At 37.5% G+C, this 26,229-nt stretch overlaps 1 protein-coding gene and 2 pseudogenes across 6 annotated transcripts in view; all 3 read left to right on the top strand.

The window, feature by feature from the left end:
• HYCC2 (hyccin PI4KA lipid kinase complex subunit 2) overlaps window positions 1–26,229 on the top strand; it is a 97,771-nt gene that overhangs the window by 13,215 nt on the left and 58,327 nt on the right. For 3 of the 6 annotated variants that reach the window (XM_049887806.1, XM_049887802.1, XM_049887807.1), the window contains one exon: window positions 21,276–21,375. The gene's annotated coding sequence lies outside the window, so the exon portion shown is untranslated. Of the gene's footprint in view, window positions 1–8,964; window positions 9,020–15,529; window positions 15,606–21,275; window positions 21,376–26,229 lie in introns of all 6 variants that reach the window. The other 3 variants (XM_049887804.1, XM_049887805.1, XM_049887803.1) reach the window with 3 other exon arrangements.
• LOC126077984 (asparagine synthetase domain-containing protein 1-like) lies at window positions 6,280–7,679 on the top strand (annotated as a pseudogene).
• On the top strand, window positions 7,679–8,472 carry LOC126077983 (asparagine synthetase domain-containing protein 1-like; annotated as a pseudogene).

Here is a 26,229-nt window from a genome sequence, read left to right as displayed (position 1 = left end):
GCTGTTGGCTGGGCCACATGTCATCATCAGGCTAGCCCTGGATTCTTTACATGGCTGCTACATTCAAAAAACAGCAAGAAATAGTGCAGGTTCCAGTGCACAATCACTTTTCAAACTTTTACTTCTCATTTGCTAATGTCCCATTGGTCAAAGCAAGTCATATGGCCAAGCACAGAGCCAAAGTGGCAGGGAAGGGCATGGGTACCAGAAGGTATGGTTCACTGGGGACTGTTATTGTAACAATCTGCCGCAACATAGGAAAGAAAAATACTTACATTTATCTTTAAGTGGGGGAAACCCTGGTGGTGTAGTGGTTAAGTACTACGGCCGCTAACCAAGAGGTCAGCAGTTCGAATCTACCAGGTGCTCCTTGGAAACTCTATGGGGGCAGTTCTGTTCTGTTCTGTCCTGTAGGGTCGCTATGAGTCAGAATCGACTTGACAGCAGTAGGTTTGGTTTTGGGATCTTCAGGTGGGAGGAAAATAATACTTTGTGTTTAGCTTTTAATCTTAATTCTTTTAGTTACTATTGGTTTAATGGTATACCAGCCCCTTTTTGTGCCTCTAGATCTCACAGAAGGATGTTTACCTGTGTTTTATAGACTATGCAAAGGCATTCAACTGTGTGGATCATAACAAATTATGGATAGCATTCCGAAGAATGGGCATTCCAGAACGCTTAATTGTGCTCATGAGGAATCTTTACATAGATCAAGAGGCAGTTGTTTGGACAGAACAAGGGGATACTGATTGGTTTAAAGTCAGGAAAGGTGTGCGTCAGGGTTGTATTCTTTCACCATACCTATTCAATGTGTATGCTGAGCAAATAATACGAGAAGCTGGACTATATGAAGAAGAACGGGCATCAGGGTTGGAGGAAGACTCGTTAACAGCCTGCGTTATGCAGATGACACAACCTTACTTGCTGAAAGTGAAGAGGACTTGAAGCACTTACTAATGAAGATAAAAGACCACAGCCTTCAATATGAGATTGCACCTCAACATAAAACAAAAATCCTCACAACTGGACCAATGAGCAACATGATGATAAACGGAGAAAAGATTGAAATTGTCAAGGGTTTCATTTTACTTGGATCCACAATCAACAGCCATGGAAGCAGCAGTCATGAAATCAAAAGACACATTGCGTTCGGTAAATCTGCTACAAAGGACCTCTTTAAAGTGTTGAAGAGCAAAGATGTCACCTTGAAGACTAAGGTGTGCCTGACCCAAGCCGTGGTGTTTTCAATCGCATCATATGCATGTGAAAGCTGGACAATGAATAAGGAAGACGGAAGAAGAATTGACTCCTTTGAATTATGTTGTTGGCGAAGAATATTGAATATACCATGAACTGCCAAAAGAATGAACAAATCTGTCTTAGAAGAAGTACAACCAGAATGCTCCTTAGAAGCAAGATGGCGAGACTGCATCTTACATACTTTGGATATGTTGTCAGGAGGGATCTATCCTTGGAGAAGGACATCATGCTTGGCAGAGTACAGGGTCAGCGGAAAAGAGGAAGACTCTCAATGAGGTGGGTTGACACAGTGGCTGCAACAATGAGCTCAAGCATAACAACGATTGTAAGGATGGCTCAGGAGCCGGCAGTGTTTCATTCTGTTGTGCATAGGGTCGCTATGAGTCAGAACGAACTTGACGGAAACTAACAACAACAAGATCTCACAGGTAGTACTTTATTCTGGTTCTAATCCATTTAGCGTCAAGGTGGGTCCCTTTTAAAATGTGTGAAGCCCAGCAGACCAGGGCATTGGAGCCTCCTTGTTGTGTAGGTTGAATATCCTATTAGGATACTTCCTGGATATGTTAGTTTTGAAACTTTTGCCTTTTTTCTTTTATTTCTGTGAGATAAGGCTTGCAAGCATAATTATGGCTATCCTGTGTGATAGTTAGGGAGCCCTGATGGATTTGTTTTGGTTTTCCTGTGTCGTATTAGAAAAGCAGAGGTTTCCCATGTAACCTAATAGAAAGGCACCCGCAGTAAATTCTCAATTTAGTTCTGACTGGTATGTTGTCATACCACAGATCAGTGGCACCAGAGTGCCACTTGCCTTATTGCTTGCAGTAGCAGATCTTATTTCTCAAAATCTATATTACCAATCAAAAATTTAAACACCCAGTGAGTAAGCGTACATTCCCATATTGAAAATACATGCCATCAAAAAAAATTTTTTTTAATGAAAATTTGGTAATGAAAAGGTTTCATTCATAAGTACATGGTATGACTAGCATTGTTTCAAGAATATGTTCGATAATAAATGTCTATGAAAAGAATAAATAAATACAAATGAAATATTAAGAAAAATCTTTCAAAGATTGACTATTATAAATGAAAAGCGGGTATAATTAGCCTGATAACTATGGACTTTATTCCAAAAAATTAATCATAATTTTTTTTTGTAGCTCGTGTCCCATTAAAAAATTTGTAACTGTAACCTACCAGTTGCCTTCAAGTTGATTCCAACTGAAGGCAACCCCATGTGTGTCACAGTAGACTGTGTTCCGTAGGGTTTTCAATGGCTGGTTTTTCATAAGTAGGTTGCCAGGCCTTTCTTCCAATGTGCCTGTCTGGGTGGACTCTAACCACCAACCTTTCAGTTAGCAGCTGAGTATTACAACTGTTCCTACCACTCAAGGACTCCAGCTGTATCCTGTGTTTGGTAAATCAATGAAAAGCACTGCCAGTGGCCTAGATTAATGGCAGGTAGAACAGATACTTAATCCAAAACAAAAATAATACTGTAAGTGACTTGAATTTGTATTATGGTTTTGTCACTTCAGAGAAAATACTGTTAACTTACTTCATTTGCTAACTGCTTTTGTTTTCATTATCTAAATTGCTGTCAGTCGTTACCCTCACTGATTGAACTCTTAAATCTTAACGTACGCAAGAAAGGTAATTTCTCTATTAGTTTAACTTGATCTGTGCCTTCTAGTAATTTATATATTATTTGGGAAGACTTTGTGGCTTGTAGACCTAGAAAATTAAGACAGCTATGAGAGTGTAATCTCTCACGGTCATATCAAGCATATTTCATGTTTGGTTATAATAATGCATACCGATTCTGTATTTAAATTGCAAGAATACTGTTATGGATGGTGTCTTATGCTGAGATCTCTAGAGAAGCAAAACCAGTGAAGTGTGTATAGAGAGAGATTTATATCCAGGAAATGGCTCACGTGGTTGTAGAGGCTGACAAGTCCCAAGTCCTTGAGTCTGGTTTCAGACTGGAGGCTTCTCCTGACTCATGTGGTTGCAGGGGCAGAAGAACCCCAAATTAGTAGGCTCGACAGCAGGCCGTTGGCTCAGGTCCCAAGAACTGGAGGTCAGATGTCGAAGGGCTCTAGGATGCAGAGCCTAGAGCAAGCAAGAGTGCTTTGCCAGACCGTCTATATGTATGTTGGGTGCAGGCCACACCCCTGAGAAAACTCCCCTTAAAACTGATTGGCTGATCACATCAGATCACATCATGAAGGATGACAGCATCATTATGTAACTGCAAAACCACTGAGAATCATGGCCCAGCCAAGTTGACACACGACCTTAACGATCAAATATGGGAAATGGAAAAGGAGAGCACATAGATACACTCAGAGGCTGAGGGCTGTTCGGTGTGCATTGCTGCATCCTGTATTTAGTGGAGATGCCCAGCTGGAGGGCACGCTTGGAGGACAGGACTGGGCTGATCCCTACCTCACCCCCCCACACACAACTCAACCCCACACGGGGAGAATCTAAGCAACAAGGTTAAAAGAGCAAAAAATTGTTGATGAACTTTCTAACCTGAAGAACGGGAAGGTATATAAGCAGCAACAGAACAGAAAAATATTCTTCATTAAGCACCAAACAAAAATGCTTTCTGAAAGCAAAAATATATTGGAAGAACTGAAAAAAGAATACCAAGAAGTAGAAAACCCAGATAAGATGAAAATGAAGAAATAGTATCACATAGTAATGTGTGATATTTGTTGTTTTGTAAACTTTTCTGTTGAGCATTTCAGCAGATATCTGAAGGAGAATTTATAATCTTAAACTGCGTGAACTCATTAGTAGTAAACAGCTGTTAAAAAAAGTAATTAGCAGTGTTTATTTTCTGGTTATGTCCTTAACTTGAGAAGTGCTCTGACTGCCCAGCATGTGGAAGGTGAAAGAAGCAGTGTGTACTGTGGAATGGAGAACTTTTCAGTGGAATAAAGTTTAATGCTAAAGAAAATAACTCAAATTATGTTTAATTATCTTCCTCTTATAAAAACGAATCAGATATTTTGTCACTATTCTCAGAAGTCCAAGGTGTTTAGTTTTTTGTATATGATCAAGTATCTAGTCATTTATGATTGGGTTGGGTTTTTTGTTTTGTCTTTTGTGATTTCTTGTGTGTGTGTGTGCACGCGCGCGTGCACGCACTTTAGGTGAAACTTTACAGACCAAATTAGTTTCTCATTCAACAATTTAAACTCAGATTGTTTTGTGACATTGGTTGCAATCCCCGCCATGTGTCAACACTCTCCCTTTCCACACCCCAATTCCCCGTTTCCATCTGCCCATTTTTTCTGTCACTGCTTTTGGGTAGGTGTTGCCCTTTTGGTCTCCTACGCGTTTGAACTGAGAAGCACGTTCCTCACGTGTGTTGTTTGTTTTATACACCTGTCTAATCTTTGGCTGAAGGATGAACTTTGGGAGTGGCTTCAGTTTTGAGTTAAATGGGTATCCGGGGACTATAGTCTCAGGTTCTTCCAGTCTCTTTCAGACTGTGAATTTGAACTTTATTCTACATTTTTCTCCCACTCTGTTGTGATTCCTGTCAGAGTGCTTGGTGGTGATAGCCGGGTACCACCTAGTTCTTCAGGTCTCAGGCTGGTGGAGGCTGTGGTACTTTAGTCCATTAGTACTTTGGACTAATATTTTCCTTGTCTTTGGTTCTCTTCATTCTCCTTTCTCCGGACAGGATGGGACCTATAGATGCATCTTAGTTGGCTGCTCTCAATCTTCTAAGACCCCAGACGCCATTCCCCAAAGTTGGATGTAGAACATTTTATTTATGAATTTTGTTATGCCCGTTGATCCCCACGACCTTGATCCCCACAGGGTGTTTGGATGTGTCTGTGAAGCTTCTATGACTGCCTTGCTCAGGTTGTGCAGACTTGCCATATATCGTGCACTGCCTTTCCCTTCACCAAAGTTAATACTTACATAAAATAATAATAATAATAATAATAACTTACATACTATCTAGTTAATGATTTTCTCTCTCCAGCCTTCCACCTCCCTCATAACCATCAAAAATTGTTTCTTTCTTTGTATAAACCTTTCCTTGAGTTTTTATAATCGTGGTCTCATACTGTATTTCTTTTTTTCTGATTGACTTATTTCACTCAGCAGAATGCCCTCAGATTCATCCATGTTATGAGATGTTTTGCAGATTCATCATTGTTCTTTGCATAGTATCCCATTGTGTGTATATATCATAGTTTGTTTACCTAACCATCTGTTGATGGCCACTCAGGTTGTTTCTATCTTTTTGCTATTGTAAATAATGCTGCTGTGGACGTGGGTGTGCATGTGTCTATTCGTGTGTTTGCTCTTATTTCTCTAGGTATATTCCTGGGAGTGGGATCGCTGGATCATATGGTATTTCTATTTCTAGCTTTTTAAGGAAAAGCACCATATTATTTTCCATAGTGGTTGGATCATTTTATATTCCCACCAGCAATGCATAAGTGTTCCAATCTCCCCAGCATTTGCTATTTTCTGTTTTATTATTATTATTATTTGTACAGTAATGTCAGGGTGAGATGGTAGGGTTGGGGTTTTTTTAGTTGCCGTAACTTGCTTTGACATTTTATTAATTTGGAATATACTGAATCTGAATATTTGGGTAATTCTAGAAAAAAAAAATTTTTTTTTCTTCTGGTTTTCCGTAGGTGCCTGTCTTAGTTATCTAGTGCTGCTATAACAGAAATACCAGAAGTGGATGACTTTAACAAACATAAATTTATTTTCTAATAGTTTAGGAGGCTAGAAGTATGAATTCAGAATGCTGGCCATAGGGAAAGGCTTTCTCTCTCTGTCGGCTCAGAAGTAAAGTACTTGTCTCTTCAGCTTCTGCTTCCTGGTTTCTTGGAGATCTCCATGTGTCTTAGCATCTGTCTTACTCCATCTTTGCTCTGCTTGCTTGTTTAGTTTCTTTTATTATTTCAAAAGAGATTGACTCAAGGTACTCAGATACACCCTACACTATCCTGTCCATTAACATAACAAAGACAACCCATTCCCAAATGGAATTATGACCACAGGCATAGGAGATTTACAACACGTATTTTTTGGGGACGTAATTCAATCCATAACAGTGTCCAAACATTTGGAGGGGCCAATTGGTGGCAAGACACTTCAGCATCTAGAATTTTCAAAACTGGTCTCAAGTCTACTGCCATTTCCTAATGTGTGATTTTAAAATTGTGTCCTTAGAAATGTATTTCTAGGGAGAAGATTATCGAAGAATGTGCTAATTGCCTGACACAAATTTCAGCAGACTTACCAACATTTGTATTGCAGTAGAAAATTAAGCCAAATTATATTTCCAAGAACCTGTTGTTCCTTTAAATATAATGTTGCCAAGAGCTCCATTTGAGACTCATTACACTACTATTTCCAGTGTCCCACCTACAAAACGTCTTTCTTACTGACAGACACCTGAACGAAGTAGTTCAACAGCTCATTGTTGTCCTGAGTATTACAGGCATGAAAGCGTGACAATAAATGAAGTTTTGAAAACTTGTGATAGTAAAGCAAACATTGTAAGTCTGTTTTCTAGGGTCATTGATTCCATGGTTATTACAACCCTTGACTGTCATATGCCTTTAGATGAACCAACTGATCTTAATGTGGCTTTTATGACTAAAGAAGAGACCATACCAACTGGTTTTTTAACAACAACAACAAAAAAGGGAGTGTGATAGATTGATTACTTTTGTGTGGCCTTCCTAACCGTAGTCTTGTAATTCCCACCCAGGTGATTGGACGGGGCTGTGTGATAGGGTAACTGTGGCCCACCAAGGGGGTTGGTCAGTTTTGCTTTAAAAGAGAGCCAATTCCAGAGCAGAGGGAAGATCCTACCACCACCAAGGAAGAACAGCCAAGAGCTGAGAGCATGTCTTTTGGACCCAGGATCCCTGTGCTGAGAAGCTCCTGGAAGCAGCAGACCGAGAGTTAGAGAGAGAGAAAGCTGTAACCCTGAAGATGTTGAGAAGCGGTGGCAGGAGAGACCCAGCAGCAGGAACTGGCATGGTGGGCTTCCTGGCCCAGAGAGAGAGAAGGCTGAGTGTCGTTGGGGAGAGACGTAGGGCTGGGGAGAGGCATACCTGCGAGCACAGTTGGGAAGAGGCTGTCCTGACTGAAGTACTATATCCTGAGTGTTCCTGAGCCTAAATTGTAACCTGTTACTTCCCTAATAAACCCCATAATCATGGGTGTGGTCTGTGAGTTCTGTGTGGCCATTGCAATGAATAATCACACTCATCAGAGAAGTAGAGTTGGCTGTGGGAAGGACAGTTGGTGTCAGAATTAGTAAAGATGATGGAGAGAGGAGGCTTATTTGGCCTCCACCTCATGGGAGTCAGCCTTGTGCTGTTGATCTTGGTTCTTCCCCCTTGTGGGATTGGAGGAGGTCAGACACTGCCCCCACGTCATTTTTACAGGGGGCAAACAGAAAAATCATTGTGAAATACCTTCTGAAGAATTCTTCCAAAATCTTGCTGTAGTTGATGGTACTTCTGATAAACAGTTCAGATCAAATCACAGGAAGAGTGGGACTAAAGGAACTACAAGCTCTTAACCCTTTCTGAATTTCGAATTTTGTTGAAATTAATGTTTCTTTGGAAGAACTGCAAAAATTAAGAACTCAAATATGGTAATTAAGTCAGCCCTTCCATATGGTTTTAGACAGAGCATAGGTTGTGGAGTCTGCTTTGCTTCTAGAGGAACTGGTTGTTTAGAGACCTGGGATGAAGTGAAATGTTATCAGAGCAAAGGAAAGACCATTCTTACTGGAATCAGTGCAGGTAGGCAACATGCAGGTTATTCTCATCACTGTGTCTGCTTTTAGACACATGGGCTAGAAGGATTGAATAAGATGACAGAAATGGAACAAGGTCAGATTTCTTCCAGAAATTGTGGTCATGATGACAGAGTTATTGGTGATCATGGAAAAGAAGGAAGATGTCCTTTCCTGGATGAAAATATTATCTCCTTACTGAATTCCCTACTGGTTTGGGAATAGGAAAACTTGACTTTACCCCATGGAATTGATGAGGAACTTATTTTGCACCTCACAGCTGTAGAACTTGGTCTTACAGCCTATGTTTTTTACCAAAACATGCCACACAGTTTGGATCTAGAATTGCAAAAATAGAAAAGTACCTGATAAATGTGGAAGACTCCCAAGACATTCCTTAGGAATCCTTTCTATTAAAAAACCAAAACCAAACCAAACCCAGCCCATTGCTGTCAAGTCGATTCCGACTCATAGCGACCCTACAGGACAGAATAGAACTACCCCATAGGGTTTCCAAGGAGCACCTGGTATATTCGAACTGCCAGCCTTATGGTTAGCAGCCGAACTCTTAACCACAGGGTTTCCTTCTATTAAAAAGGAAGATTAAAATGTAATTTCACACTGTAACTACACTTACTGAATGACAGTTATATAAAAATAAAATACTCTTGTTTTATTATTGTGTAATTTAGTGGCTTTAAAATTCATTAGGTGAATCTTTACTTAACTAAGTCTGTAGCTTAATACAACCAACTTAGTCAAGTTGATGCTCTGGAAAATAAAAGATGATACTTGAAAGATAAAAAATACTATTACGGTACTTTTCCAGTTTCGTAAGAATCATAATAAGCCCTGTAATCAAGTTACCTATTAGGATTCTTTTCGTTTTTTAGGTCCTGAAGCAACCTCTCTTCCAGTTTTCCTGGAACGGTATTTCTTAACCTTTTGGTGGGTTACAACTCCATTGAAATTAGATAAAAGCTTTGGATTTAGAAAAATGCACATTTGCATAAGTATATTTCATACAATTTCAGGGAAGTTATGGACCATTATCCTCCCCACCACCTCACCCAGAGGAACCTTTTTCTTTGCTTTAAAACAAAAACAACCAAACCTGTTGCCATCAAGCTGATGCCAATTCATAGCAACCTTGTAGGACAGAGTAGACCTACACCATAGGGTTTCCAAGGCTGTAAATCCTTAAGGAAGCCAACTGCCACGTCTTTCTCAGCAAATGGCTGGTGGGTTTGAACCGCTGACTTTTCGGTTAGCAGCCAAACACTTAACTACTATGCCACCAGGGCTCCTAATTAATAATTAATAGCCATAAAATATTTAAAGATTAACTACACTTTTGTGTTAATGTCTGGTTGTACAGTGTCAGTATTTGATTGTAGATAAAAGAGGGAAAGATATATACATCCTAATGGAACCTATAGCTGTGTTCCCTTCTCTTTTTCTGAGAAGTGAAGAAAATTCCAGGATTAAAACCAGTGAACCAAAAAATAATCCATTTTACCCTAACCCTGCAGGTAGAGCTGATTTAGTGTTTGAGAACACATTTTCTTGCTGTAAATTCTGGATTCATCCATATCTTCTTTAAACCAGAAACCAAACCCACTGCCATCGAGTCAATTCCGACTCAGTAACCATATGGGACAAAGTAGAACTACCCTATAGGGTTCCCAAGGCTGTAAATCTTACTGAAACAGATTGCCACATCTTTCTCCTGGGGAGCAGCTGGTGGGTTTAAAACATTGACCTACCTTTTGGTTGGCAGCCGAGCGCTTAACCACTGTGCCACCGGGGCTCCTTGTACCCTCTGATTGGTTCCAGATGTTGATGTGAGGAAGAGCCTGCTAGTTTCACCCTGCTGTGCTCTTCTACTTTCAAACAAAAACTCCCAGCTGCTGGCTTCTTCCACTTGCTTAGAGTGTGCCTTCTCCCCTGCTTTCTCTGAAATGTTCTCAAGCTATATTTTATCACTCACTAAGATGGCTACTATTCTCTCAAGATCATAGGGTGGAATAATCCTTTCTGATATTTATCTCACTTTTATCACATTCAATTTTGTATTATACTTACTAAATGCTGTCTTCTAGATTATAAGCTTATCGAGAGGAAAAATATGTTCTTCTTCACACATCCAGGGTGCCTTACTTCCGCTCTTGCAAGCACCACTTAAAATAGAGAGCCTCGAGTGAATGAATCCTTTGCCTGTTTCATTTTCCTTAAATGTGGTTGCTTATACACAGATAAAGCAGGGACAAAACATCTATGAGATATACTACAAGATGTTTCTATTCTGGAAATACTTCCAGCCCTTTGTGAAGGAGAATTCCCATCCTTGTCTTAATTGTGTCAACCTGAGGCAAAAAGGAAACATGAATTGGATTTTATTAGCAATCCTGTATGTCTCTAAGTATGATGTCACTCTTGCCAGATTCTACCTCATTCAGAAGATACTTAAAGAAAAACAATAGCTTTATTGTTCTTTTCACTCTGAAATGTGACTCCATTGTTCAGGTATATATAATCATATATTCAGATTGAATCTTTGCCAATGTCAGTATGTTGAAATACATTTGTACGTGATTTAAGTTGATCAATATTGTAGTAATTGAACAGTAAATAAAATGTAATGGATCTATAATGTTTGTATTTCTAATAACTTAGTTTGCTGTAACAACTGAGTCACTATGAAGAATCTGATAAAAATTTGTCATATTTTTAAAATAGAGATAGTTGACATTATTAATTTTTAAGAACCTAATACTACCCACCTCCCTCCCACCCCCCAATGTGGCTCGAATGATAATGTGCTCGACTGCTGACTGAAAGGTTAGAGGCTTGAATCCACCCAGGGGCACCTCAGAAGAAAGATGTGGCAATCTGCTTCCGAAAAATCAGCTATTGAAAACGCTGTGGAGCACGCTTCTGCTCTGACACACATGGAGTCGCCATGACTCGCAGTCAACTTGACTGCATCTGGTTTAACTAATTGTTAGGCTGACATAGTGTTTGGACTATATTAGAATATTGAATGCTTGGTTGTTTTTAGGAATTTCATATGAAACTTTTGTTCCTCAGCTATTAATTTTGCGCTTTATGTTTGGGCGTTAGTTTTCTCTGAGAATTTTTCTTAGGAAATGTTCTGTGACTACCATGTATGACATTTATTTCTTCCTGCTTATTATGCTAATTTGTGTATGTACATTTGTTCATTATTAGATTATAAGCATTCTGAGCTCAAGGACTATAGTGTGTGTATGTGTAACGTGTGTGTGTAATGTGTGTGTGTGTGACGTGTGTGTGTGTTCCCTCATAATTTCTGTAAAAAAGTAGCCATTCAGCAAGTTTGTTAAAAATAAATTCACTTTCATTCATCCTGTGCATGTAGTCATTCACCAAGTCCAGTCATAGTTTTCTGCATAAACCCATTTTCTGAAAAATTTCTAAAATACGGATGAGTAATATAATAATAAACACTTGGGTTCTTATCACTCAGACTTGATTTTTAACATTGTTAGAGTTGCTTGGTACTCTTTTTATTCAGCATTGTTTTTCCGGTCTATATATACAAATCTAGTTTATTCCTTTTAATTACTGTGTAGTATTCCATTGTGTGAATTTAGCACATTTTATTTATCCTTTCCTCCATTGGTAAACGTTTAAGCTGTTTTTCCTGTTATTAGCACTGCTTTAGTGAACGTTATTATATGTTTTCTTGAGGATACTATCTAAACATGATATTACTGAGGTGTGGGGTATGAATACTTTATTTTGTTAGGTGTCATCAAATTTTTCTCTGCCGTATTATTCCAATCTATATTTCCATCTTAATTTTTTCCCATTGCCTCATCAAAATTTGTTATTGTCACATTATCTAAATTTTGACACTGATGTGTATGAAATGTTTATTGTATTTAATTTGGATTTCTGTAATTATTAGTGAGATAAAGAATCTCATATTCTTATCAGCTGTTTAGATTTCTACTTCTAGAACTGTTTGTTTCCTTTACTCAGTTTTTTATTTGCTTGTTAGTTTTTACCTGATTTAGCTGTTTACATTTTTTTATTGTACTTGAGATGAAGGTTTACGGAGCAAGTTGGTTTCTCACTAAATAATACACATACTGCTTTGTGACATTGGTTGCCAACCCCGTGACATGTCAACACTCTCCCTTTCTCGACCTAGGTTCCCTGTTACCAGCTTTCCAGTCCCCTCCTGCCTTCTCATCCTTGCTTCTGGGCTGGTGTGCCCATTTAGTCTCGTTTTGTTTCATGGGCCTGTCTAATCTCTGACTGAAGGGTGAACCTCAAGAGTGATTTTAGCACTGAGTTAAAAGGATGTCCTGGGGCCGTATTCTCAGGGTTTCTCCAATCTCTGTCAGCTCTCTTTTTGTGAGTTAGAATTTTGTTCTACATCTTTCTCCAGCTCTGTCCAGGACCCTCTGTTGTGATCCCTGTCAGAGCAGTTGGTGGTGGTAGCTTATTCGTTGAGGGACAGTCCATCTCTCTTCCAGTTGCAGGTTGTTTCTACCTACCTTAAAAAGGAACCAGTTGCTGTTGAGTTGACTCCAACCCATGGCAACCCCATGTGTTTCAGAGTAGAAGAACTGTGCTTTATAAGGTTTTTATGGCTGTGACCTTTCAGAAGCAGATTGGCAGGCTTTTCTTCTGAGGCGCCTCTTGTTATTGATAGGTGCCGTCAAGTTGGTTCCGACTCGTGGTGACCCCATATACGATAGAACGGAACACTGCCTGGTCCTGTGCCATGCACACAACCGTAATGCTTGAGCCTGTTGTTGCAGCCACTGTGTCAATCCATCTCTTTGAGGGTCTTCCTCTTTTTCATTGACCCTGTACTTTACCAAGCATGATGTCCTTCTCTAGGGACTGATCTCTCCTGACCACATGTCCAAAGTATATAAGACGTAGTCTCACCATCCTTGCCTCTAGGGAGCATTCTGGTTGTACTTCCTCCAAGACAGATTTGTTTGTTCTTTTGGCAGTCCATGGTATATTCAGTATTCTTTGCCAACATCACAATTCAAAGACATCAATTCTTCTTCCATCTTCGTTATTCATTGTCCAGCTTTCACATTCATATGATACTATTGGGAATACCATGGTTTGGGTCAGGCGCACCTTAGTGTTCAAGGTAACATCTTTGCTTTTCAACACTTTAAAGAGGTCTTTTGCAGATTTGCCTAATGCATTGCGACTTTTGATTTCTTGACAGCCGCCTCCATGGGTGTGGATTGTGGATCCAAGTAAAATGAAATCCTTGATAACTTCAGTCTTTTCTCCGTTTATCATGATGTTGTTTATTGGTTTGGTTGTGAGGATTTTTGTTTTCTTCATGTTGAGGTACAATCCGTACGGAAGGCTGTGGTCTTTGGTCTTCATCAATAAGTGTTTTCAGTCCTCTTTACTTTCAGCAAGCAAGGTTGTGTCATCTGCATAACACAGGATGTTAACGAGTCTTCCTCCAATCCTGATGCCCCGTTCTACTTCATATAGTCCAGCTTCTCGGATTATTTGCTCAGCAAACAGATTGAATAGGTATGATGAATGGATACAACCCTGACACACACCTTTCCTGACTTTAAACCACGCAGTATCCCCTTGCTCTGTTTGAACAACTCCCTCTTGATCTATGTACAGGTGCCTCAAAAGCACAATTAAATGTTCTGGAATTCCCATTCTTCACAATATTATCCATAATTTGTTATGATCCACAAAGTAAATGCCTTAAAAAAATATTGTAAGGCATTTATGATCCACAAAGTCAAATGCCTTAGCATAGTCAGTAAAACACAGGTAAGCATCTTTCTGATACTCTCTGCTTTCAGCCAGGATCCATCTGACATCAGCAGTGATATCCCTGGTTCCACATCCTTTTCTGTATCGGCCTGAATTTCTGGCAGTTTCCTGTCAGTATACTGCTGCAGCCACTTTTGAATGATCTTCAGCAAAATTTTAGTTGTGTGTGATATTAATGATATTGTTCAATAATTTCCACATTCGTTTGGATCACCTTTCTTGGGAATAGGCATAAATATGGATCTCTTTCAGTTGGTTGGCCAGGTAGCTGTCTTCCAAATTTCCTGGCATAGATGAGTGAGCACTTGCAACACTGCATCCATTTGTCGAAACATCTCAGTTGATATTCCATCAGTTCCTGGAGCCTTGTTTTTTGCCAGTGCCTTCAGTGCAGCTTGAATTTCTTCCTTCAGTAGCATTGGTTCCAAGGCACCTTTTGGTGGGTTCTGATCGCCAGCCTTTTGGTTAGTAGCCAAGCGCTTAACTATTTCTACCACCCAGGGACTCCACATGCTCCTTCTTTAGCTCCTGTGCATTTAGGGGACCTTCCAGCTTCTTTCTGTGATCAGCCTCTGTTAGCAGTGTTTTCTTTCTCTCCCACATGGCTGAAATCTGGTTCATGGTAAGCGCTCACGCAGTCTTCACTGACAAACTCTGGGAATGCCTGTTCCAACCTAGCAATAAGCTCTTTTCCTTCTGACATCATATTGTAGCTAGCTAGTCAGAATCTTGCCATTTAGGTTTATTAAATGCAACTCAGACAAGTCTAATGTGTGTCATCCAAACTAGAAATTAATTTGGGGAGAATTGATATCTTGTCTGTTTCTCTCAACCCACGAACATGACATATCTTTCCATTTACTTAAAAACCCGTTGCCACCGGATTGATTTTAACTCCTGGGACCTCATATGTATCACAGTAGAACTGTACTCCACAGGGTTTTCAGTGACTCATTGTTTCAGAAGTAGATTGCCAGGTCTTTCTTCATAGGTGCCTCTGGGTAGACTTGAACCTCCAATTTTTCAGTTAGCAGCTGAGTGTGTTAACCGATTGCAGCACGCAGGGACTCCCTTCCATTTACTTAAGCGAAAACCCTTTGCCATTGAGTCAGTTATGACTCATAGTGGCCCAATTGGACAGAGTAGAACTGTCCCATAAGATTTCCAAGGAGCAGCTGGTGGATTCAAACTGCTGACCTTTTGGTTAACAGTCGAGCTCTTTAACCACTGTGCCACCAGGGCTCCTCCATTTACTTAGACCTTCTTTAATTTCTCTCAAAAATGTTTTTTTTAGTTTTCAGTGTAGAGGTCTTGTACATCTTTAGTTATATATATATATATATATTCCTAGTTTGTTTTTGTTTTTTAAACGCTGTTGTAAGTTTTATTTATTTTTAAAAATTTGTGACTGGTTTATAGAAATACAATGGATTTTTATACATTAATATTATATCTATCAACCTTTGTAAATTCACTTATTAATTCTAGTAATTAGCCTGTCAAAGCTGAAGTTTTCTTGGCTAATAATCATATCATCTGAATAATTATCTGTGTATAATGACATTTCTTCCTTTCCAGTCCTTATTCTCCTTCTTCTTTTTATTTCTTTTTCTTGCTTTATTATACTAGCTAGACCCTCCGGTACAATGTTGAATAGAAGTGATGATAATGGTCATCTCTGTCTTGTTTTCAACTTCAGAGCTAGGTAAGTTTTTAATTTACCGTTAAATATGATGCTTACTGTAGGTTTTTTTATAGATATTCTTTGTGAGTTTACTAGTTTTACCATGAATGAGTATTGAATTTTGTCACATGCTTTTTCTGTACCTATTTGGATGATCGTGTGATTTTTCTGTTAAACTACTCTTATGTATATAAAAAAGTGTATATATATATATATATATATATATATATATACGTAGAATAAGTTCATTTTTAAATATTATATGTCCTTTTTACATATGTTGCTGGATTTGATTTGCTGACATGTTGATTTTTTTTTTTTTTTTGCATCTGTGTTCATGAGACAATGGTTTTTAATTCCTTATAATGTCCTTGTCAGTTTTTGCCATCAGGATTACACGGGTTCTTAAAAAGAGCTACAAAGCGTTCTATTACTTTCAGTGCTCTGGAAGATTTTGTACAAGCTTGGTATTGTTTCTTCCTTAATTGTTTGGAAGAATTCGCTGGTGAAAGAACTTGCACTTGAGATTTTCTTTATGAAATGATTTTTAATAATGGATTCAATTTCTTTAATAGCTGTGGGGCTATCTGTGTGTTCTATATCTGCTTCCAGCATTGGTAATTTGTATTTTTCGAGAAATGTGTTTGTGTCGCATTTATTACCATAAAGTTTGTCATAATACTCTCTTATTGATGCCTGTAAATTCTGTAGTAATTTGTGTTTTCTCTCTTATATTAATCAGTCTTTCTAGGGGGTTATCAATTTTATTAATCTTTCAAAAAACTGACTTTCAGCTTTGCTGATTCTTCTTTATTATATGCTTGTTTTCAATTTCATTGATTTGCAATTTTCTTTAACTTCTAGAAGTAGAAGCTTGCATCATTGACTTTTTTCAGCCTCTTTTCTCTTAGTATTCTTCTAATACAGGCAGTCTTAGCTTTGCGAGGTAAACTAATGCGTATCAAACTGTCTTTGCACATGAAAAGTGAGAACTGCCAGCATATGCAATTAAGGGTAAAGTAAGTTTTCTTTAAATACTGCTTTATCTGCATCCCGTAACTTCTGATATGTCGTATCATTCTTAGCATTCAGTTCAATATATTTTCTAATTTCTATTTTGATTTCCTTGTCCCATAGATTATTTAGAAATGTAATTTTATAAATTTCCAGTTACTTAGTGTTTTTATTTATGGTTGTTAATGATTTCTGGCTTCCATTGCGGTCACAGTACTTACTCTGAATGGCATCATCCTTTTTGAAATGCGTTGTGGCTTTCTTGATGGCCCAGTATGTGGTCAGTTTTGATAAATCTTCCATGCACCCTTGAAAACAATGTTAGTTTTGTTGTTATTGAGTGCAGTGTTCTATAGCAGTCATTTAGACCACATTTGTTAATTGCTTGTTCAGATCTTACTTTTTGTTGCGTTTTCTATCAATTACTGAGAAAGGTATAATAATATCTCTTACTACAATTACTGATTTGTCTGTTTCTTTTCCAATTTTGTAAATTTTTGCTTTGTGGTTTTTTAAAGTTGTGCTATGGAGTACCTACAAATTTATGATTGTGATATGTTCCTTTCGATTGATCCGTTTATCGTTATGTAATATTCCTTTTTATCTATAATAATGCTTCTTGCCTTAAATTCTACTTTTTCTGATATTAGCAAAGTACATCAGTTTTCTTTTGATTAATGTTGCGTGGTATATTTTTTCTATCCAGTCCGTTCAGTCTTTCCGTGTGCTTATATGTAAAGTGTGTCTCTTTTATGGAGTTTAATACCATCTGGCAAACTTAGATTTATACTTAAACTGTAATGTGCTGTATGTACAATTCATGTAATTACTGATATAGTTCAGTTAAATGTATAATCTTACTATTTGTTTTCTATGGGACCCATCTGTTTTTTCTTTTTTTCTTGCATTTTTTAGAAAATTAGCTAAATATTCCATTTTTTCTATTAACTTACTTTATACACACACATATACATTTTGTTACTGCTGTTTTAATGGTTATTGTAAAGATTATAACATTTTTCTTTATAATTGTATAATAAAAATTATTACTTTTACCACTATTGTGGAACTGCTAGAATCTTAGATGCCTTAAACCTTATAAAACATTTCAGCTATTGTTAACAGTCACTATTAATTTTTCTTTGGTTATATATTTATGTTTTCTGATACTGTTTATTTCTTCCTGTATTTCCATGTTTCTGATCTAGGGCAATTTTATTCTGCCTGAATAACTCTTTAATTATCTTTTAGTACTGGCTTGCTGGTGACAAATTTTCTGGTATTTGTTTGTAAACATCTTTATTCCACCTTAATTTTTGAAGGATATTTTTACTGAGTGTTCTAGATTTCTGTTTATTTTCTTTTGGCCCATTGACAATGTCATTCTTCTATATGCTGGCTTCTGTTGAGAAATCTGCTGACTTTTTGTTCCTTTGAAAATCAATTTTTTTTTTTTGTGCTATGGCTACTTTTTAAGTTTTTCTTATTCTTTTCTTTTCCCCCTATTACCCACTACTGCTTCCTTTATTTTAGTAGTTTGATTATGGTGTCCTAGCTGTAGTTTTTTTTTTTAACTATATCATGGTTGGAGTTGGCAGAGATTCTTGAATGTGTAGGTTGACTTTTTTCATTGGTTTTGAAAAACTCTCAGTTTTTCTGTCTTTGAATATTACTTTTATCTCTTTCTCCTCATGTCTGGGACTCCATCATGTCCCATGTTTCTCTTAAGCCTCTCTACCTTCCTTCTGTCCCCTTTCCCTTTATCGCCTTTGTCCCTGTGTAAAAATGGCCGTGTAGGGGGCATCTGACCTCTATCTTCACAAGGGAGAGAGGGAATCACTATCAGCGTCAACAGCCCAAGATTGATCGCTGTGAGGTAGAGGTCAGACATACCTCCACCATCCAATTTTAACAATTCTGGCACTAGCAGGCCCTCTCACAACACTCTTTACTTCTCTGTTGGGTTCAATAATTCTTTGCAGTGACCACACAGAATGCACATACCGTACTCACAAATATGGGGTTCATTAGGGTAGTACGTGTTACAATTCAAGATCAGAAAGGACTCAGATATAGCTACTTCAACCAGGACAGCCTCTTCTCAGCCGTGCCCGCAAGGAGGCCTCTCTCTGGCCCTCAGCCTCTTGGCCCCTTGGCCCTGTCCTGCTCGGGCAAGTGTTACGAAGCTTCTAGCTCTGTGGGTCAACAAGCCCCACTGCAGCTATCTCCCGCTGATCTCCTGGTTCCTGCCATGTCACACCACTATCGCTCTTGCTATTGCTTCTCCACCGTCTCTTGCTGTCTTCTGTGTTACAGCTCCTCTGTCTCATGGGTCTAGGAGGGTCTCAGCACAGGGATCCCAGGTCCAAAGGGCACATTCCGTTCCTGCCTCTTCTTCTTGGTAGTAGTCAGGTCCCCCCTTTTTACCTCTAGGATGGCTCGTTTTAAGCCTAGCAGGATGGCAAAAGTGACCAATCCCCTCGTTAGGGTTCCATACACCTTGTTTGCATGGTCCCACCCCCCCCCCCACAAGGATGCCATGCACTTTATTTGCATTATTAACAAGCTGTCTAATCCTCTGGGTGGGCCACAAGCATAGTCGCACCCAGTCATTTGGAGGGAGTTACAAGATCATGGTACGAAAAGCCATATAAAAGCAATCCATCACACCATACTCTGCCTTCCTCTCCTTTTCCGCTATAATTCATTTTGGGTGTTTTTTACTGACCTATGTTTCAGTTCTCTACTTCTATATTCTGATGTGTCCAGTTACTATAAAACCAATGTATTGAGTTCTTAATTTTGTATATTGTATTTTTCAGTTCCAGAATGTCTATTTCATTATTTTTATAGATCCTGATTCATTACAAAGTTCTCCATCTTTCATCAAGTTTGTTGATTTTCCACTCTATTTTCTTTAATATGTTAGTCAGAATTATTTAAAAGTTCTTGTCTGCAAACTCTAATATTGGATCATGTATGGGTCAGATTCTGTTGCCTAGAATTAAGTTTTCTCTTACTTATTGGTCTATTTTCTTGTTGCATATTTAGCAGTTTTTTATTGTATGCCAGACTTTGTATATGAAAAAACCGTAAAGTCACCAGACAATATTATCTTCCAGGCAGAGTTCCCTTTTTCTCTCTTGTGTAAATGGGGTGAGGTATAGGTTACCTGCAGCTAATCAGGGCTTGAGCTGTTGTAAAAAAAAAAAAAACCCACTGCCATCGAGTTGATTCCGACTCATAGCAACCCTATAGGACATAGTAGAACCAATAGGGATGTGTTAAAAGTTTCGTAAAACTCGGCCTTCCTATCATTTGCCTTATTTTGTTTGTTTGTTTGTTTTCCTTCTTTTTGAGAGCCTATTAAGCATCCTCAGTCAGCCTGAAAGATTACCAGAGACCCATTTCTACACAGGTTGCTGGTGTACTAGTTTTTCAGTGTCTCTGCTTCAAAAATTGACAATTTTCTTGGTGGGTTAAAATGCCCAAGGTTCAAAGGACAGAGTCTCATTCCCATTCTGTTCCTCTGACATCAAGTGCCCTTCTCAAAGCATTGGCCATTTTCTTATCTTTCCAGAGACAGCCTCTTTAATCCTTTTCATGTTTTTCCCCCACCTCAGAACCTTCTCATGAAATAAAAATCTCGTGTGAAAGGCCACATTATGAGATAAAAAAAAAGTCAGCTGTTAAACAGTTGGAGTAGGGGGTCTTGACACATATCCAGTTTGAAAAAATTAGAGATTTTACAATGATAATGTAATTTAACTTCAAGGGAATTTTAATGTAGTGTTCTTTGCATTCAAAGAGAAAAAGTATACTTTGTTAATGAACATAGTTTAATGTTAATTTTCTTCTAATGATTTTAATGTTAATTTTCCTTTAGAATTTCAGATTTTGAGATTGTGATGTAGTTCTGAATCAGAAGTATAGTATAATGCAGCCAGCAAATACATGAAAATAGCTGTTGCGTCCTAAGAAAGTCTTTACCCTTTTAACAACCTGAAAATGATTCTCTATGACCAAATTTTTTTAAATCTGTTTTGCTGCCAAAAATTCAAATAATAGCATTTTTTGTGTTTTTTTTTTTTTAAAGTTAAAATTTTCATTTCTGTGAAACTTATCCAAAATGATTTTGTGGACTGTGATACTTTATTAGTTAAGCTTGTTTTTATTCTGCATATAGGGTCTCTATCAGTTGAAATTGACTTGACGGCAATGAGTTTGTTTTTATTAAAATTTTAGTGGGGTTTTTTTTAATGATTGTGCATGTGTGTTTTCACTATAATATGCTTCAAAGGTTAGATTTATAGAATTTTATGACTGGGCAGGACTTAATTTTAGAGATTATTCAAGTGAGGCTCCAGATAATTTAAGTAACCCACTCAAAGTATTACAGATAATTAATCGCAAACTTGAGAGTAAAACTCAGATTTCCTATCTCTAAATCTCACGTCCTTTTTATTAAGTCTAATAAAGTGGGTGTGTGTGTGGGTGTAATAAAGGCAGACAAGTATGCTATTTACTATAGAAATACTTTGGATAATAATTTTTAAAATTATTTTTTAATTAGGTAAACTGTATTTTAAATCTTATCAAAACTGCTCTTGTTCCTTTGTATTACATTTTTAGAATATTTCAGTATATTTCATAGTTTTTCATTTTCATTTTTTATAGACTTGGAAAATATTTACGTCTCAACAAATGAATTCCACACTTGAAATCTGCCACATTCCTGTGCCACCTCCTCCTTTAGAAAACTGATCTTGAAACAGAGGTAAAGTCATAGACTTCAACTTTTAAAGAATAAATAATGAATCTCCCTATATAGTTAGACATGTTAGTTTGTTAGTTGGTGAGTCACTGCTACTTGTTGAGCATTTTTACCTAGGAAACTTGAAATAATTCCGTCTTAATTATTGCCTGTGAATTTTACTTTTGAAAGTAGATCCCTTTTAATAGTTGTGTTTTATAAAAATCTTTTTATTGCCTAAACTTTAAATCAAATTATTGAATTTACTCAGCATGACTGCCTTATCTAGCTACCTCTAGATCAGTGCAGTCCATATATCTTCTGTGATAATGGAAATGTTCTATATCTGTGCTGTCCAGTATGGGACACACTAGCCCTAGTAGTGCAATGGTTAAGTGCTTGGCTGCTGACGGAAAGGTTGACAGTTCAAACCCATCCAGAGACTCTGCGGGAGAAAGACCTGGCAATCTGTTCCCTTAAGGATTACAGCCTAGAAAACCCTATGTGGCAGTTCTACTTTGTCACATGGGGTGGCTATAAGTCAGAATTGGCTTGATTGCACCTAACAACGGCACATGTAACTATTGAGCACTTGAAGTGTGGTTAGTGCAATGAAGGGAATTGAATATTTAAATTTTATTTTAGTATATTTGGTATTTACAATAATAGCATGTCTTAAGTGCTTAAAGTTTCAGACATATGCTTTGAAATGCCTTCATAGTTGATCACTTAATTTGAAAATTTGCAGTAGCAAGCCCATTATTGCCTACTCATATGTTGCCTTGTTAACTGTATAGCTTTGTTTATCAATATATATTTTGATGCACTTGAAATCCTTGACAGAAGGAATCTTAATTAGTTTTGCTCACTGCTCTATGCTCAGCATCCAACTCAGTACCCAGCAAGTAATTGGTATTTAGTAAATATTAGTTGATGAATGGATGAATAATTGCTATACTTTACCTACACAGTAAACATGCCTCCTGAATTGTCCAAAAAATTAAATAATTATATTGATATTATTTCTGTAATAATAATAATAATAGCTAACTAACCTCTATTGGGGTAGCCCTGGTGGTGTAGTGGTTAAGTGCTACGGCTGCTAACCAAAGGGTCAGCAATTCGAATCTGCCAGGCGCTCCTTGGAAACTCTGTGGGGCAGTTCTACTCTGTCCTGTAGGGTTGCTATGAGTTGGAATTGACTCGACGGCACCGGGCTTGGTTTTTTGGTTAACCTCTTTTGGGAGCCCTGGTGGCACAGTTGTTAAAAGCGCAGCTGCTGACAAAAAGGTTGGTAGTGCTAACCCACCAGCCACCCCTTGGAAACCTTATGGCGCAATTCTACTCTGTCCTATATGAGTTGGAAAGATAGCATCGGGTTTTTTTTTTTTAACCACTACTGAAGACTTATATTGTGCCAGTCACTGTTCTAAAGCTTTATGCGTGTTAACTTATGTAATCTTTTAAAATAAACTTTTGACATAGGATAATATGAATTATCTCCATCTTGTAAGTGAAAAACTTTAGGTCAAGTGATTGGTTAAGTAACTTTCCCAAGGACATATAGCTTGTAGGCCATGAAACTGGAATTCAAATTCAGGCAGTCTTGTACCAGAGCCCATACTCTTTAACCACTAAGCTTTACTACTGCTTATATTCTGATTCTCTGTAAATGGAGAACTCCTGAACAAGATGTGTGCTATCAGCTGAGACACAAGTTCTAAACATGTAGGTAATGGAGAGCTTACTATATTTGAACAGGTACTCTGAATAACTTCCTGGCAAGTGGTGATTGACCTTCTTCAGGTCACTTTCCAGCAGCTTATTATTCTGTTCATTATGTTGTAGTCAGAGCTTGCTGGTAAAGATTACCATTACCACGGTCACAAAAAGATAATCATTTTCTGTGATACCCTGCTTACTTTGTTGTGTACCCTGGAATTGAGGCAGTATGGGCCTGAACTGAGCTGCATGCTGGATTATCAACTTGAGCTCTTGCTTTTGAATATAGTTTTTATATAATAAGTGATGGGTTGGGTGAAATGTATAATAGAAGAAATGTTTCTCAGAGTTTTATGCAGATTTCAGTAACCAGATCTATAAATAAAAAGGAACCTTGCAGTGTATTTATAACTGTATTTTCTAGCTACTTTTAAATATTAAAGAATACTGAGCCTAGTTAGGAAATACATGTTTATAAAAGTTTTCTATAACCAATACTATTGTATCTTTCAAATGAAGGTACTGAAATGTATTTATAGGGTTTTAGAGTTAGAAAGTAACTTATCATATACAGGAAACTGAAGCCTAAAGGTTTTAAGTGATTTGTCTGAGGTCATATAAGGAGTGTGGTTCATTGATTCAACAAATACACATTAAGTACCTGCCATATGTTCAGATACCACAGTAGTAGGCTTGTTAGCTTTGAGGACATAATGGTGAGCAAAACAGAAATAGACCCTACTCTCATGAAATTTACAGTCTAATAGGGGAGATAGTCATGAGGTCTAATAAATAAATTATGAAACCCAAAGAAGCTCTAGGAAGGGAAGAAACCATATGTTGGATTGGAAAATACTGAGGAAGAAAGGAAAAGGCTGCTATCCTGCTGAGATTTCCAGAAGGAGAAGGAGCCAGCTGTTCAAATAATAGCAGTAGGACAGCATCCCAGGCTGGGTGAAGGCATGTGTGAAGGTGTGAAGAAACTGAAAAGAGAGTCTGGCCAGACATAGAAAGCAGTGGGAAGCGTAGTATGAGCCATAAGGTAGGATTCAGATCACAGTTTTTCAACCATAAGTTTTAGAGTAAGAGTTAAATTCAAATCCAAGTTCTGCCATTTAAGCTATTTTACCTTTCTTAGGCCACTCAACTTCTTTATACTTTAATTTTCTTATCTAGTCCTAAGACAGTATTTGTCTTCTTCACTCTCATTCTCTCATAAATATACAGTGAACTTTTTCAGCAATAGATGGAATGCAGAAGCAGTTACAAAATCATGTAAAACAATGCAACTCTCACTAATTTTTTTTTGTTGTTTTAGAAAAATATACTTTACATTAAAAAATTGTTATTTATGTTAACATGTAATTGGCTTATTTCTATTTTATTGTGGGAGAATACATGTAAAACTTGCAATTTTGATCATTTTTAAGTGTATAGGCAAATCACAAATGAATTCTTTTCCTAAGCCTGTCTTTAAGTCGAAATTGTAAGTTAGTTGTAACAGTTAGGAAAGTTCATATCTAGTGTCAGTTAGTCAAATGTTAGTCTCAGTATATAGTGTACCTTTCTATGCATAAAAAACTTCGGAAAACGCGTCCAAATACACTAGAACATCTTTAACATAATAATTTGGTAATAATGATAATATTTTGAAGCGTGTCACAAAGTAGCGGCTGTTTGTTATTACAAACCATGATATGTACCTCAATTTTTTAATATAGTAGGCTTTAATCATCCCAAACAGAAACTCTGTACCCATTAAGCAGTAACTTCCCATTCTCCTTCCCCCCAGCCCATCATAACCTCTCATCAACTTTCGCTATGAATTTATTTATTCTAGGTATTTCACATAGTTGGAATCAGTTAATATTTGACTTTTGTGGCTGGCTTATTCAGTTAGCATAATGTTTTAAGAGTTCATGTTGTAGCATGTGTCAGAACTTCATTCCTTTTTATGACTCAATAATATTCCATTGTATAGATATATAATACTTTCGTTATCTGTTCATCTGCTGATGGACACGTGGGTGGTTTATATGTTTTGACTAATGTGAATAGTGCTGCTAGGAACATTTGTGTACAGATGTCTGTATGAATCTCTATTTAGCTTATTATTTTATTAAAGGAATTAAAAAATATTTTTAAAATTTTATAAAGGGGTCCTGAGTACAAAAAGTTGAGAACACTGCTCTAAACTGCGAGATTCTACTGCATCTCATTAAATTACGTAAGCTATAGAAAACATTTAATAGAGTTTATATATACTTGATAGGTTCAATAATAATTTACTTATCTCCTCCATTCTAAGATATATGTTTATTCACATTTTAACAATTTTGCAATCAGGATGTGTCTTGTCTGAAGAAACTTTTCAGTGATCAGGCAAGTAAATTGTGAAAAGCAGTATGCATCAGTACTTCGCATTTTGAGAATTTAGCATTGAGTTTTCTTTTATTCTGTTATTATTTCAGTTGACATTAATAGCACCTCTTGGGGTTGAATTTTTAATTGAATTTGCACCCCTAATTGTTACTTAAAATGTCTACAAAATATCACAGTATAATACAGCTTTGGAACGAACAATTATCTCAGCAGAAGATTACCTGACACATGCCAGTTAATTCAAAGACATCAAAATTTCCAAATCTATGTGTCTAATTTCAAACGTCGGTAAGGTTGGGGTGACTGATTCATGCATCTGGAAGAATATCTACATGTGAAAAGCTTCTGGGTGACTTTTAAAGAAAGTATTTAACTTCCATCTATACTTAATTGGAAGAAAATAAAATTATTAAGCTTAACCAAGTAGAAAATGCAGGCAAAAATCTAAATAGGTTTTGTTATGGCCAGAAGTAAACTGTCATTGCTAACCAAAAAACCAAACTCATTGCCATCGATTTGATTCTCATAGCGAGCCTATAGAACAGAGTAGAACTGCCCCATTGGGTTTCCAAAGAGCGGCTGGTAGATTCGAACTGCCAACCTTTTGGTAAGCGTCCAAACTCTTAACCAGTGCACCATCAGGGTTCCATCATTACTAAAGGTACTAAATAAACCAAGTCCATGAGCACAATTGAATTAACAGATGTTTGAGTGCCTGCTATGTGCCAGGCACTGGGGATATAATGCCTGTTCCTGTAACGTACAAATTTTAGT

Source organism: Elephas maximus, chromosome 6, assembly GCF_024166365.1.
Source record: "Elephas maximus indicus isolate mEleMax1 chromosome 6, mEleMax1 primary haplotype, whole genome shotgun sequence".
NCBI classification, from domain to species: Eukaryota; Metazoa; Chordata; class Mammalia; order Proboscidea; family Elephantidae; genus Elephas; species Elephas maximus.
This window is presented reverse-complemented; position numbering and strand designations above follow the sequence as displayed.